Source organism: Urocampus carinirostris, chromosome 8 (genome assembly GCF_059441175.1).
Source record: "Urocampus carinirostris isolate Australia breed hairy pipefish chromosome 8, RoL_Ucar_1.0, whole genome shotgun sequence".
Taxonomy (NCBI): domain Eukaryota; kingdom Metazoa; phylum Chordata; class Actinopteri; order Syngnathiformes; family Syngnathidae; genus Urocampus; species Urocampus carinirostris.
This window is the reverse complement of record NC_142356.1, coordinates 36,747,513-36,756,903: the sequence shown is the minus strand read 5'-3', so window position 1 is coordinate 36,756,903 and position 9,391 is coordinate 36,747,513. Positions and strand designations below refer to the sequence as shown.

The following is a 9,391-nucleotide window of genomic DNA, read 5'->3' as shown; positions in this document are numbered from 1 at the left end:
AACATTTTCTGTACCATGAACCGATTTAATGTCTGACTGTATTTTTGCAGCCCGGCCAAATAATAACATTAGTAATAATACAAATAAGAATAAGAATAACAATAATAATATTATAGATACTACTACTACTGGGAGGTCGGTGGTTCGCGCCCCGGCCGAGTCATTCCTAAGACTTAAAAAGTGGTCGGCGGCGCCCTCTGTTGGCTGCGGCTGCATCGGCTCGCTACAACGGGTCAGGTGCAATCGACATTTCGTTCTGTGTACATTGTTACACAGAATGACAATACAAGGAAATTATTATTATTATTATTATTAATAATAATAATAATGATAATAATCCAAAATCCTCTTTGTAATCACTACACCACTACGTATCTAGATGACATAGGAAAAGACATAGATTTTATGTAATTGTCACAGTATTTTCAGTCATTTTTTCCAACGTTGTTTTGGTTAACCTTTTCCTTTAACGCCTCATTAAAACGTTGTACAACGTGGCACTGTGAGTAAAATGAGTGATGATGAGATAAAATATAATTATTTTCTTTTGTCAACTACAATCCTAGTGACCTAAATGCAGTGTTGGGTAAGTTACTTCAAAAATGTAATCCTTTACAGTTGTAAGTTACCTTGTTTGAAATGTAATTGTAGTGTAACTTTTTGAATTACTTCTAAAAAGTAACGTAACTAGTTAGTTCATTTGGCTGCGAGATCTCAAAGCACAAGCGTCTCAAAACGCCCAGGTCAGGTGACTATGCCACGTGAAACACGTTCCAACAGCTGTCAAAAGGTGAATAGGGTTGTTAACACTCCACTTTAGTCATAAATAACAATAACAATAATGAAAGATTTTTACATCACATTTTATTTGTCTTGTCTTTTAAGAACTGTGGACACTGCAACAGAGTGTCAAGAGTAAAGTCTTTAAACATTTGCATTTCAAAACTCAAATCAACAAAATTAAACAAATGCAATTGAGAAAAAAAGACCTGACCCATTGAACCCTGACGTGATGATTGCTTGCTTCAAGGGGGGTTGAATAGCTGCTGTGGTAGAACTGCCTGCCAGGTCATCTTCCCTAGTATCAGATGGACTAAATGCATACCGGTCAACCTCCACGGCTCCTTGCCCATACAAACTGTCGTATTTTCCCGTACAAAATACAAAATAATCGTACACCATTTTTATTTATTTTTTCGGAATGATGCATGATGGGAAATCCCCAGGTGGAAGACGCATGCGCACAGCAGCATCAAAACGCTCGCTTCGTTTGCAACGAAAAAAAACGATATCGAGATAGAGGCTTCCGCGGCGAACTCCTTTGACTTTGATAGCGCGCACCCAGACTTGAAGGTTTTTTGTGAGGAAAAATGTGTGTATACAGACGCTGCCCCTACTTACGAACGAATTTGTTCTTAAGTTGCCTCAGTGCTATATTTTGTATGTTTAAAGTATGTTTAAGGCTTGTATAAGTAACCTGTATTGTTTTTTACTGAAAAATAAACATTTGGTAAAATAATATGCTCTGTAAAGATAAGTAAAGTTGAGTTAATTTACTTTTGGAAGATGCGCTTCAAGAGGCCCTCCTCCGTGGTAAAAGGTGGCCGAATTTTCAACTGCATCTTTCTTACTCCACTTTAATTTCAAAAGAAATGACTTGCCTCTTCTTTACACTTTACACATATTGAATGGATGCACAAGATATTAAACTATAAAAATGTCTAAGTCCTTAGCGCGCTGGAGATAGTGTAGGTTTAGAATGTGAGGTGCGCATGAATGATGTCAGTAGGGCGACAAATGTCACGAGAGTCGGTGTGAGAGTGTAGGGGAGCGCGAGAGTTTCGTTTTGGAGAGAGTTTGGTGTGTTTACAATAAACGGGTGCTGACGGTTGTCGCTCTCCAAAGAGACCGAGTATTTTTTTCATGAACGAGGAGTAATCCATTACCCACACAAAACGGCACACTACATTGGTGGCAGCGGTGGGGATTACGAGCAGGTGAAGGAGAGATGTTTACACACGAACTAGCAAAAGGAAGCGGATTTTTTTTCTTCCGGGTGGATGCTGGGTGACCTCTCACAGGGCCACACGCCGGTAGTGACGGATAGAAGCTCTACAATAATGTCCTGTACTTGGAAAAAGGTGGACACAACACAAAATCTAACTTACAGCAATGTTCGGATATTTTTAGACGTCTTGGAAAAAAATGTTCGTATCTACCGTTTTACGTAAGTAGGGGAGTGTCTGTACACGAATAAATACGGTATAAGCAAAAAATATGGCCACTTTTTTTTTTTTACTTTTCTGTGCGGCCCGGTACCAAACGACCTCTGACAACTGCTCTAAAATAAGGTGAAATTTAAAAAAGCCTTTTTACAGGCCCAAACATTGGTTTAAAAAATACTGTACAAGCACTGTATACTCTACCTGCAAATATTTATTCATACATTTTAAGCAATAAATACTCTCTTTGGAACTTTTTAGCCAATCAAAATTCAGAACACAATGCATGATGAAAGTCCGTGAAGCAGCAAGACTGTGAAAGTTGAACCGCGTTATAGAAAGGGATTACTATAAGAACACTCTTTTTTTTTGCAGCCCTGCGCCTGGGTCAAGCGAGACTTTGTTCCTTCTTCCCAATAAACCTTCACATTTAGCCTCTCACCCACTTAGACTTTATTCCTCATTCAACTTCCCACAGATCGGAAGGCTAATGCCACTCCCTACCCTGCGCTTCCCCCGCCTCTGAGTCAAATCTAATTTATCTTACGCCGAGTCCTGCTAATTTCGCCTTAATGCTTCAAATCTCCATCCTTCACCCTCAGTGCTCTTATCTGTCTGCAGCTCTTTTACTCACAATGAAATTCAAGTGTAATTTGAAAAGCTCCCTTGGAATGTAATCAAATTATTCTCACAGTTTCTCGCGCTAATGTGCGTTTAAAAAGATCAAAAACACTATAGGCGACTTTCTTCCTCCGTTGTTCCAGCCCTAGCCGTTTCCTCCAACCCATTTGTGTCTATGGATCAAATGGTTAGGACCTAGAAACCGTTTTTTTTCCCTTCTCAGTCGATCTCCGCCCCCTTTTCTTGTCCAAGGTGTTACCAAGGGTGCGAGAAGTCTGGACTGAGAAAAGGTTCCCACATATCAAAAAAGCTTATGGCCCGTGAGTGGACGTGTCCAAGAAAAGGAAAAGGTCAAGTTGAATCCAACAGAAAATTATGAGGCCAAACTCGGGACTGAAGGTAATTAATATCCTTGTTACTGAAACAAGAAAGAGCAGCCCTGCGTCATCTCCTTGAAAGAAATCCATGTTTCCGTCACCTTAAATGTTTGAGCGCATTGTCTTTCCGTGATAGTATCTGTTTGGATTATGAAGTTCATAACAGGATGGCATTTTGCAGCTTGAAGTACTTTGTATCTGGGCAAACTGATTATGTTCGAGTTGTAGCAAACCAAACTCATTTAAAGATGTTAGGGCTGCTTGCGGACAAGGCAAATATGACATACATTCATCAACATCAAGGGACTCAAACTCAATTTACCAGGAGGCCGTTGGATGAAGAGCCAGGGTGACGTGTGGCCGCGTTGGGTTTTCTACAAGAAAAGCTCTGTTTCAAATAGCCCTTTCCATTTAAAAAGTATTAAAACAAAAGAATCAATCGGGGTAGTGGTTAGCGCGTCCGTGTCACAGTTCTGAGGTCATGGGTTCAAATCCAGCTACTAGCGTTGCTGTATGGAGTATGCATGTTCTCCCTGTGCTTGCATGAGTTTCCTTCCACATTTTGGAACATGCATGCCAGGTTAGTTGGTCGTTCCAATTGGTTCCTAGGCCCTGCGACTTTCTGGCAACCAGTTCACGGTGTCCCCTGCCCACTGCCCGAAGATAGCTGGGGTGAGCTCCAGCACCCCCGCGACCCTACTGAGAATGAATCAAAATGGATAAATCAATCAGTAATAAATATATGTAATTATAATAGCAATTATACCGTATAAAACAAAGAATTTAAAAAAACAAACGTGTGGTAAAACTATTGGCAGAGGGGTTGGACTAGATTGGGAAAATTATTGATTGATTGTTTGATTGATTGATTGATTGTTGTGCCCTGCGAATGGCTGATAACCAGTTCAGGATGTCCCCTGCTCACAGCCCAAAGTCAGCTGTGATGGGATTCAGCACCCCTGCGACCCTGGTGAGGATATGCGGTGTAGATTGATTGATTGATTGATTGACTGATTTTTTGATTGAATGATTGATTTCATACACAGTCTGGTACCGGATGCTTCTGCAATACATAAGAAAAAAGACCTATCCAATTTTTCATGAACACATGAAGAAAATAACAACAATAGAAAAAATGCTTGTTTTTACAAGGTGGAGACCTACATGAGGGGAAACTGGGGACAATAATGGCACCAAACAACATTTTTTTTACCATATTTTCGCACTAATAACATAATTGTCTGAGTCAGTTTTAGGCAAGATTGCAAGTTTGTTTTGTTATCTACGATTTGATTTGGTTGACTGACTTTGGCATTTGTACAGATAGTGCAGCTTTTTATGAGAAGCTGATTCAGGCAAAAATCACGATTTGGCCCCAATGTTTTTAACATTTACGTTTGGGGTCCCGGATTAAAAAAGCTCTCTCCTGTGGGTCTACATGTTTCACGTGAATGTATGCATCGCTTTTTTTTCCAGAACACGCAAAAAATTACTAAACAACACTTACCTTGGATCAGTGCTTTCTTCCCTTTGTTCCTTACACAATTTAACAACCTCTTGAAAAATGAAAATGAACTGACAATGAGCATATTTGTTCTCCCACAGGACACTATTGAGGGGCGCTCAGCAACAGTGCAAGGTGCTCCAATCAATGGCCTTGTTCCCCCAACACGGGCCTGCAGCTTGTCATTTGCATGACATTAGCACATGGGCTCCCAGAGCTGCTCCTGTATTTAGCATACTCTTGATGCACTGCATGACAGACAAAGGCTTTTAAATGGACAATTAATATATTATGATGATGATGATGATGTACAAAAATATATGTATTTTACAATGCATCTTAATGTGATGAGTCTCGTCTGTCGCAACAAAAATCCGGATACTGACTTTTTTGAACGGTCGGATATTGCCTGGATGTTTACTGCAATAACTAAAATGGATGAAGCTTCCAGGGGCATGCAAACAAAATCAAGTCTCTTTTTGAAAGGAAGCTGTTTGTAGCCCTGATTCTGAATCAATGTTCCGTCTAAGCTTCCACTGGTCTAAGCAATCACACAAAGTTTGCGAGCTTCACTTGGAACAATGGTGAGCAACATTTATCCTGGGTGTTGCAAATCATTATTAAACGTGTCTAAACTGTAAGAGAAATTATGGTCTAAATGTGCCTTTTATACTATATACGGAATATATAGTATAAAAGGACACATATAGACCATAATTTGTCTTCCATCAACCTTAGCTCAAATCATGTTACATTCTGCTGGCTTTAGTTATTTTTTCAAATTTTAAGGAATTGGTTAATGTAATATTGGACAGGTTGCACAGCCCACATTTGACAGTTGTTTTGACAACAACTGTTACATTGGATTTCCACTTTAAAAAAATATTTTTGGTTGTATAATACTAACATTTTCTGGATTGTTTTAATTGGTTGCACTATACAGACATATATTTAATCAGACTTGTTTTAGTGGAAGTACAAGGTTTGCAAAAAGGAGGTCTGGGCAGTGCACAAATTTGCACGTGCTTAGAGGAAACCTTGTTCTGAATCTAATAATGATGTAGCCTGTGTACCTTGAAGGTTAAATATTTGCAAACAAGCAATGAAAAGTCATTAAAAGTCATTATGGTTAAAACCATTGGGTTGACATTTAGTTTTTACACTATGATGCACACACAAGATGTCCACTTTATAGTTTTTGGATTTGGACTTTAATCAGGGATGGGCGAGTAACTGTATTGTTGCAGATACCAGCTTTTTTTAGGTATCTGTAATATAATTCTTTCTTACAGGTAAAATCAATGTACAATGAATTTTTAAATGAAAAAATGGAGAAGAAAATGTTTCTGTAAGCAACCCCACCCCAACAATAACAGTTCATGTATTTATTTATCTTTTAGGATGACCGAATAACTTCCCCCAATGTATTTATGTTCATTCAGTTCAGAATCGTATGCGCTTCGTAAAGATTTTGTGATTCAGCAATACAATACAGTATTTCAGACTGTGGTCCACAACCTTTTCTGTATTACAGATCGGTTTAATGTCTGACGATATTTTTGCGGCTGAGCCAAATGATATCAATAAAGTGACACAGGGACTAAAAATAGTGTGATGATATAAAAACTAATGTCCTAGTAGTCTAGTGGATGGGATCCGACGCTCTCCCCGCTGCGATCAGGGTTTGATTCCTGTTGTATTCAATATTTCCAATTGGGATCCTCGACAGATTTCGACTGATAAACCAATTCACAAAAATTGGTACTTATATATTTTTAGTGCAACCCTAATCCTTACTGTAGTTTTATTTCAATGCATCTTACTGCAACTGCTTTTCTTTAATAAATAACTCACTGAGTTTAAATGTAATACAAGCCTAAAAATGGATGTAAATGCATTAGGAAGAGTTCTACATAAATAGTTTGTGTTTATTTGATCTTTAAGTTAAAAAGTGTTGTGAAATCATACTTCTGGGTTTCCGTACCTCTTTCCACCAGCTCATCATAAACAGAAACTCAGACAATGGCTGACAGGACTGTTGCATGTCCAATATGACCTTATGCCTGTTGTAGGATAAACAAGGCAATGCCACAAGTTTTAAAAGTCTTTATATGATGTATAAACAACTATATTAAGGTATAGTTTAGACAGATGTAAAGTTTATTCAATTTATTTTTGTTAACTTATAGGCACAAAGTCTCTATCCATCCATCCATTATCTGCACCGCTTATCCTCAGTGGGGTCGCGGGGGCACAAGGTCTCAATTAATTGTGTTTTACTTTTGCTGTTTTCACCATCCAGAGATTGAATTATAGCTTCAATGACAGGTCCCTTCCAGTCATAAACCTTCTTTGGTGGTTAGCTCAGTGCAATATCAATGAGACTAAAAAACCTTATTGTCAGGTGCGTCTTCTTTATTTAAAAATATAAAAAAGGACTCATGTTTGGGGGTGCACCTGCCTTATTGCATTATAGTTCAGAAAATACAGTAATTAAGTTTGCAGCAAAGGTAATAACATTGTTTTTCAACTAAAATTAGGATCTATGCTCAGCTTAAGGAAGCACAGAAAATGGTAGCCTTGGTGGGGGCGCACGCACAAAGGCTGACAATCCATCTATGCCGTGCAGCATACGAAGGGCAGAGAAAAGGTTCGTTCATTTGGCATCTAAGTGACTCGATGTGATATTGACTTGCTCACCGTGGCAACCTGCAGAATTCCACCGCCTCCCTGCCAGCCTGCCAGACTATCTCTTCAGTCCTGCCGCCCCCTCCCATCCACTTGCCTTCCTCCTTCCCATCCCCCACTCCAGAAGCTCCGGGTAAGCAATGGCAGGGGGAAGAGTGAGACACATTGAAAAAAAAAAGGCCTGGTAGACGTATGGAGGAGAAAAGACAAAGCTGCGGCACACAAGAGATGTGCAGTACAGAAAGGAAAGTATGGAAAATCTCTTTTGGGCCTTGTTGTAGGTGACATAGTGGTATGTCTTGAGGAGATTAGTAAGAAAAATACTTATTTTGGTGCTTGTTAAAGCGACAATATGTAATATTTGACCCCTGTGTCGCGTCATTGTGTAGTACAATGGTTCTTAGCTGGTCTAACTTCATGACCCACCAACCCAACGTAATTACCCGCCGCGACCCAAATCAAGACAAATATTTCACTTCTTAAATGTATTTGAATTGAAGGATTGTGCAGTTCAAGCCAGAGATAGTAAAGTATATTCACATGAAAAAAAGACCAGGAAAACCAAAACGACTATAAGTAATAATATTCCCTTTAATGCTCAATTAGCTGCAATTTTAATGAAAACAAAAACACTTCATTTCAGTGACTTTGTCAAGATAATAACATCCATTTCTCATATACACTCCACTATATCTGTGTTAAAAGCAAGATAAATTCAAATGTTTAGACCCACAAGTATTATGTAAAATGTGTTTTAATATGAAAAGTTCATGGATTTTTGCGTATTATTTAACTCAATATTGTCATTTTTAAATTAAGGATTTTTTCTAACCACAACAAGGTGCTAAATAATAATACCAACGTAAGACTTTGGACCCATCATTAGATGTTTTTTGGATGCTGGATCTTGGACTTAATTTACGCTGGACCATAATAGATATAATTTAGTCCCCCCGAAAATCTAGAATTAAGTAACCCATCAAACATGGACCGAATTTTGTCCAAGACTGTTCATTGAGTTGACTTTGTCCAGTGGTTCTCAAATAGAGGTGGTTGTTTGACCTCGAGGATTTTTTTTGTTTTGTTTTAACTGTGCCAGAATAAAGTGCAATTGCACCTCCACCACACTAGGGGAAGTAGTGCTCTCATTGGCAGTGATTTCTTTTTTTTTTTTTTGCATTTAGCACATACTATGAAGTTTAGACACTAAGTTTAGCAGTGAATCCATAAAAATACTTAACATCGATGAAGAGACGAACGGAGAGAGACGTGTTATGAAAAGGAAAAATCTCCTGAAAGCTAAGACGAGGAAGTTTGAAAAAGCGTTTGTAGCGATCGGCTTTACTGCTAACATTGTATTAGACAAGGAAATACTAGAGTGCCTGCTATGTTTAAAAATGAAAGCAGTGGACAACATGAAGCCAAATCAATTAGACTGTCACTTAAAGCCCCAATGTGTAATATTTTACCATTAGATGGCACTGTGTTATCTGGTATGAGCGATAGCGATATATGGCACAGTGTTGCAGCAGAATGGTGGAAAAACATGGCGCCGACTTATGTGGGGTTTCCACGGTGTAAAAGAAATACAAATTTCTCGACCTATGATTCTTTATAAAAATTGCCATTGGTATGATAGTTCATGTATTTTTGCCTAGTATTCAAATATATATATATTTTTTTTATAAAGGATGAAAGTGTTTTGTACCACTAGGAGACACTAATCACGAACGACAAGTCTTCTTCCTAGGGGAGGATAAAATAGATGAGAATCACTGACCTACTGCAGTGCTTCTTATTTATTTTCTTTCCACGACCCCCCTCAGAAGAAGAAATCCTCTCTTGCCAAGGTTGATCTTTTTTGGAAGTGATCACGTAATATTAATGGGGACAGAAAAAAAACGATTGCTGGATATTGATTGTGACACCTCCGCCATGCCAAATCTATGCCTTTCAAGCGTCTTAATACTGTGATTGGG

At 38.6% G+C, this 9,391-nt stretch overlaps 1 long non-coding RNA gene across 2 annotated transcripts; it reads left to right on the top strand.

Moving 5' to 3' along the window:
- The first annotated feature begins 554 nt into the window (after positions 1 to 554).
- On the top strand, positions 555 to 5,720 carry LOC148361791 (uncharacterized). Of its 2 annotated transcripts, none has more exons than XR_015851223.1 (3): positions 555 to 586; positions 3,096 to 3,242; positions 4,826 to 5,720. It is a non-coding gene; the product is annotated as an uncharacterized LOC148361791 (long non-coding RNA). The 2 variants fall into 2 exon arrangements; XR_015851224.1 differs by lacking the exon at positions 555 to 586 and adding an exon at positions 624 to 790.
- Positions 5,721 to 9,391: the final 3,671 nt, after the last annotated feature.